We start from the raw sequence: 6,997 nt of genomic DNA on the forward strand, positions 1-6,997 counted from the left end.
AAATGTTTTTATTACACTATTAATAATATTAACAATAAATATACTGTAAAAAAAACAAAAAAAAACACATCAATGTATTAGTAGAGATGTCCGATAATATCGGCCTGCCGATATTATCGGCGATAAATGCTTTAAAAAAAATTAATATCGGAAATTATCAGTATCGGTTTTTTATTATCGGTATCGTTTTTGTTTTTTTGTTTTTTTAAATCAACATAAAAAACACAAGATACACTTCAATTAGTACACCAACCCAAAAAACCTCCCTCCCCTATATGTATATATATGTACATATGTATGTGTATATGTATTAGGGCTGCAACTAACGATTAATTTGATAATCGATTGATCTGTTGATTATTACTTCGATTAATCGATTAATAATCGGATAAAAGAGACAAACTACATTTCTATCCTTTCCAGTATTTTATTGGGGAAAAAAAGCATACTGGCACCATACTTATTTTGATTATTGTTTCTCAGCTGTTTGTACATGTTGCAGTTTATAAATAAAGGTTTATAAAAAAAAAAGTTTAAAAAAAAATATTTTAAAATAAAAATAAAATTGCCTCCACGCATGCGCATAGCGTAGATCCAACGAATCGATGACTAAATTAATCGCCAACTATTTTTATAATCGATTAGTTATTGCAGCCCTAATATATATATATGTGTATATATGTATTTATGTGTGTGTGTGTGTGTGTGTGTGTGTGTGAGTGTGTGTGTGTGTGTGTGTGTGTGTGTGTGTGTGTGTGTGTGTGTGTGTGTGTGTGTGTGTGTGTGTGTGTGTGTGTGTGTGTGTGTGCAAAAGGTTTGTTTTTTTCTGTTATTAATATTCTGGTTCCTACATTATATATCAATATATATCAATACAGTCTGCAAGGGATACAGTCCGTAAGCACACATGATTGTGCGTGCTGCTGGTCCACTAATAGTACTAACCTTTAACAGTTAATTTTACTCATTTTCATTAATTACTAGTTTCTATGTAACTGTTTTTATATTGTTTTACTTTCTTTTTTATTCAAGAAAATGTTTTTAATTTATTTATCTTATTTTATTTTATAATTTTTTTTTTAAAAAGGACCTTATCTTCACCATACCTGGTTGTCCAAATTAGGCATAATAATGTGTTAATTCCACGACTGTATATATCGGTATCGTAATTAAGAGTTGGACAATATCGGGATATCGGGTATCTGCAAAAAGCCATTATCGGACATCCCTAATTATTAGTAATAAAATGGTCTATTATACTGACTCGATTTTATCCCTGGAAATTTTTACATTTTAATCCTTCCATTCACACCAGGTAACAATTTGCTGGGTTTCACGTGACGTCACATCCGCTTTCCATAGCGTAAACAAGCGTTCTCTTAAGTCAGGGGTCGAATGCGGCTCTTTAGCGCCGCCCTAGTGGCCGCCTGGAGCTTTTTCAAAATTGTATGAAAAATGGAAAAAGATGAGGGGAAAAAATATATTTTTTGTTTTAATATGGTTTCTGTAGGAGGACAAACATGACACAAACCTCCCTAATTGTTATAAAGCACACTATTTATATTAAACATGCTTCACTGATTCGAGTATTTGGCGAGCGCCATTCTGTCCTACTAATTTTGACGGTCCTTGAACTCACCGTATAGTTTGTTTACATAACTTTCTCCGACTTTCTATGACGTGTTTTATGCCACTTCTTTTTCTGTCTCATTTTGTCCACCACACTTTTAACGTTGTGCATGAGTGCATAAAGGTGAGTTTTGTTGATGTTATTGACTTGTGTGGAGTGCTAATCAGACATATTTGGTCACTGCATGACTGCAAGCTAATCGATGCTAACATGCTATTTAGGCTAGCTATATGTACATATTGCATCATTATGCCTCATTTGTAGCTATATTTGAGCTCATTTAGTTTCCTTTAAGTCCTCTTAATTCAATTTATATCTCATGACACACTATCTGTATGTAATATGGCTTTTAATTTTTTGCGGCTCCAGACAGATTTGTTTTTATATTTTTGGTCCAATATGGCTCTTTCAACATTTTGGGTTGCCGACCCCTGTCTTAAGTATTGCACACATGCGACGTTCTTGTCTGTTGAAATGCTTCTACGGAGATTCATTTCTGTCTTTATTATAAAAGCTTCTTTTTTTTACAATGAATTTATGTCACTGAATATTTTCGTTTGAATTTTTGTGAACTGAATTTTTTCACATCAAATTACGCTGACAATTTATGAACAGAATCGGTGATTTTATTGAATACAAATTTGTCGGCAAAGTGTGTTTGTGTTTAAAAATGCAGTTTGTTAAAATACGGTGTTTTAAAATTCATTGTGTAAAAAAATAATTATATAAAAATTCCTTCTAAAAAAGTTCAGTGCATGAATATTGGTTGCTTCAAAACTTAAGACTCACTTCCGGTAAATTTAGACTGAACCAATCCATTCTGTCTCAGAACCAGCATTGATTGATTGATTGAAGCTTTTATTAGTAGATTACACAGTACAGTACATATTCCATACAATTGACCACTAAATGGTAACGCCCGAATACGTTTTTCAACTTGTTTAAGTCGGGGTCCACGTAAATCAATTCATGGTAAGCAGGTGCTATAGTGTGGTGGGGGATTTGTGTCTTATACTGTAATTACAAAAGCTTTTTTTGGACACTGAATTAATGTAATTCATTTGTATCCATTTTAATTTTGTGAATTTATTTTTTTACATTAAATTACGATGACAATTTAATCGGAAAAAAAAATTAGTGTTTAAAAATTCCGTGTGTTAAAATACATGTTTGAAATTCAATGTGCAAAAATTTTGTGCAAAAAAATCAGTGTAAATAAGGTTAAAAAATGCAGTTCATAAAATTACAGGGTAAAATAAGTTAATTGCAGTAATACTCGTTGCTTTAAAAATCAGGACCCACTTTGGGTAAATTCGGCCGGCACGCCTGACGCTTGTGGTCCCGTCCTTCCCGATGCCTTGACCCACCACCAAAAATTTCAGGAATGGTAGCATGCAAAAGTTAGCATGCTAACAGTTAACATTTGTCAAGTACCAGGTTATCGGACTCTGAGGTGCACGACTGCAAAATTGGATAAAAAAAAAAAAAAAAAAAGCATGCTAACAGCTAGCATTTGTTAAGCGCCAAGTTATATGACCTTGAAGTGAACCGCTGTAAAAAAAAATAGCTAAACAAGTTAGTATGCTAATTATAGCATGTTAAAGTTAGCATGCTAACAGTTAACATGGGTGAAGTACCATGTTATATACATTTGAGGTGTTCAGCTGCAAAATTGGCTAAAAAAAGTTAACATACTAAAGTGTATGCAATATACTAGTAACCATGTAATGAGTGAAATATACTAGTAATCATGTGTGAAACATACTAGTAATCATGTATGAATGCGTGAAATATACTAGTAACCATGTAATGAGTGAAATATACTAGTAACCATGTGTGAAATATACTAGTAATCAAGTACGCATGAGTGAAATATACTAGTAATCATGTGTGAAATATACTAGTAATCAAGTACGCATGAGTGAAATATACTAGTAATCATGTGTGAAATATACTAGTAATCAAGTACGCATGAGTGAAATATACTAGTAATCATGTGTGAAATATACTAGTAATCATGTACAAATGTGTGCAATATACCAGTAACCATGTGTGAATGAGTGAAATATACTAGTAATCATGTGTGAAATATACTAGTAATCATGTACAAATGTGTGAAATATACCAGTGACCATGTGCGAATGAGTGAAATTTACTAGTAATCGTGTGTGGAAATATAATAGTAATCATGTGTGAATGAGTGAAGTATACTAGTAATCATGTATGCAATATACCAGTAACCATGTAATGAGTGAAATATACTAGTAATCATGTGTGAAAGATACTAATAATCACATGTGAATGAGTGAAGTTTACTGTAATCATGTATGAAATATACAAGTAATCATGTACGAATGTGTAAAATATACTGGTAACCATGTGTGAATGAGTGAAATATACTAGTAATTGTGTATGAAATATACTAGTAATTATGTAATGAGTGAAATATACTAGTAATCATGTGTGAATGAGTGAAGTATACTAGTTATCATGTGTGAAATAAACTTGTAGTCATGTGTGAATGAGCAAATTATACTAGTAATCATATGTGAATGAATGATGAATGAGTGAAGTATATTAGTAACCATGTATAAATGGAGGAAATATACTAGTAATCATGTATGAAATATACTAATAACCATGTGTGAATGAGTGAAGTATACTAGTAATCGTGTATGCAATATACTAGTAACCATGTAATGAGTGAAATGTACTAACAATCCTGTGTGAAATATACTAATAATCACATGTGAATGAGTGAAGTTTACTAGTAATCATGTATGAAATATACTAGTAATCATGTATGAAATATACCAGTAATCATGTGTGAATGTGGGAAATATACTAGTTATCATGTGTGAATGAGTGAAGTATACTAGTAATCGTGTATGAAATATACTAGTAACCATGTAATGAGTGAAATATACTAGTAATCATGTGTGAATGAGTGAAGTATACTAGTAATCGTGTATGAAAATATACTAGTAAGCATGTAATGAGTGAAATATACTAATAATCATGTGTGAAATATACTAATAATCATGTGTGAAATATACTAATAATCACATGTGAATGAGTGAAGTTTACTACTAATCATGTATGAAATATACTAGTAATCATGTATGAAATATACCAGTAATCATGTGTGAATGTGTGAAATATACTAGTTATCATGTGTGAATGAGTGAAGTATACTAGTAATCATGTATGAAAATATACTAGTAAGCATGTAATGAGTAAAACATACTAGTAAGCATGTAATGAGTAAAACATACTAGTAATCATGTGTGAATGAGTGAAGTATACTAGTAATCGTGTATGAAATATACTAGTAACCATGTAATGAGTGAAATATACTAATAATCATGTGTGAAATATACTAATAATCATGTGTGAAATATACTAATAATCACATGTGAATGAGTGAAGTTTACTACTAATCATGTATGAAATATACTAGTAATCATGTATGAAATATACCAGTAATCATGTGTGAATGTGTGAAATATACTAGTTATCATGTGTGAATGAGTGAAGTATACTAGTAATCGTGTATGAAATATACTAGTAACCATGTAATGATTGAAATATACTAGTAATCACGTGTGAATAAGTGAAGTATACTAGTAATCATGTACAAATGTGTGAAATATACCAGTGACCATGTGCGAATGAGTGAAATATACTAGTAATCGTGTATGAAAATATAATAGTAATCATGTGTGAATGAGTGAAGTATACTAGTAATCATGTATGCAATATACTAGTAACCATGTAATGAGTGAAATATACTAGTAATCATGTGTGAAAGATACTAATAATCACATGTGAATGAGTGAAGTTTACTGTAATCATGTATGAAATATACAAGTAATCATGTACGAATGTGTAAAATATATTGGCAACCATGTGTGAATGAGTGAAATATACTAGTAATTGTGTATGAAATATACTAGTAATTATGTAATGAGTGAAATATACTAGTAATCATGTGTGAATGAGTGAAGTATACTAGTAATCATGTATGCAATATACTAGTTACCATGTAATGAGTGAAATATACTAGTAATCGTGTGAAAGATACTAATAATCACATGTGAATGAGTGAAGTTTACTGTAATCATGTATGAAATATACAAGTAATCATGTACGAATGTGTAAAATATACTGGTAACCATGTGTGAATGAGTGAAATATACTAGTAATTGTGTATGAAATATACTAGTAATTATGTAATGAGTGAAATATACTAGTAATCATGTGTGAATGAGTGAAGTATACTAGTTATCATGTGTGAAATAAACTTGTAGTCATGTGTGAATGAGCAAATTATACTAGTAATCATATGTGAATGAATGATGAATGAGTGAAGTATATTAGTAACCATGTATAAATGGAGGAAATATACTAGTAATCATGTATGAAATATACTAATAACCATGTGTGAATGAGTGAAGTATACTAGTAATCGTGTATGAAATATACTAGTAACCATGTAATGAGTGAGATGTACTAATAATCATGTGTGAAATATACTAATAATCGCATGTGAATGAGTGAAGTTTACTAGTAATCATGTATGAAATATACTAGTAATCATGTATGAAATATACCAGTAATCATGTGTGAATGTGGGAAATATACTAGTTATCATGTGTGAATGAGTGAAGTATACTAGTAATCATATGTGAATGAATGATGAATGAGTGAAGTATATTAGTAACTATGTATAAATGGAGGAAATATACTAGTAATCATGTATGAAATATACTAATAACCATGTGTGAATGAGTGAAGTATACTAGTAATCGTGTATGAAATATACTAGTAACCATGTAATGAGTGAAATATACTAATAATCATGTGTGAAATATACTAATAATCACATGTGAATGAGTGAAGTTTACTACTAATCATGTATGAAATATACTAGTAATCATGTATGAAATATACCAGTAATCATGTGTGAATGTGGGAAATATACTAGTAATCACCTGTGAATGAGTGAAATATACTAGTAATCGTGTATGAAAATATACTAGTCAGCATGTAATGAGTAAAACATATTAGTAATCATGTGTGAAAGAGTGAAGTATACTTAGTAATCGTGTATGAAAATATACTAGTAAGCATGTCATGAGTAAAACATACTAGTAATCATGTGTGAATGAGAGAAGTATACTAGTAATCACCTATGAATGAATGAACAACACTCGTAACCACATGTATGAATGAATAAATGAAGTTGAATATGCAAGACCGTGAAGTCCAAATGAGTAGAATGGAAGGATCATCCCTACTTGCACAATGAGGCACTTTTCAAGAAGGTGTGTTGGAAAGCAGAAAACTACACGAGCCATCGTTTTA

Source organism: Entelurus aequoreus, linkage group LG03 (assembly GCF_033978785.1).
Source record: "Entelurus aequoreus isolate RoL-2023_Sb linkage group LG03, RoL_Eaeq_v1.1, whole genome shotgun sequence".
NCBI lineage: Eukaryota > Metazoa > Chordata > Actinopteri > Syngnathiformes > Syngnathidae > Entelurus > Entelurus aequoreus.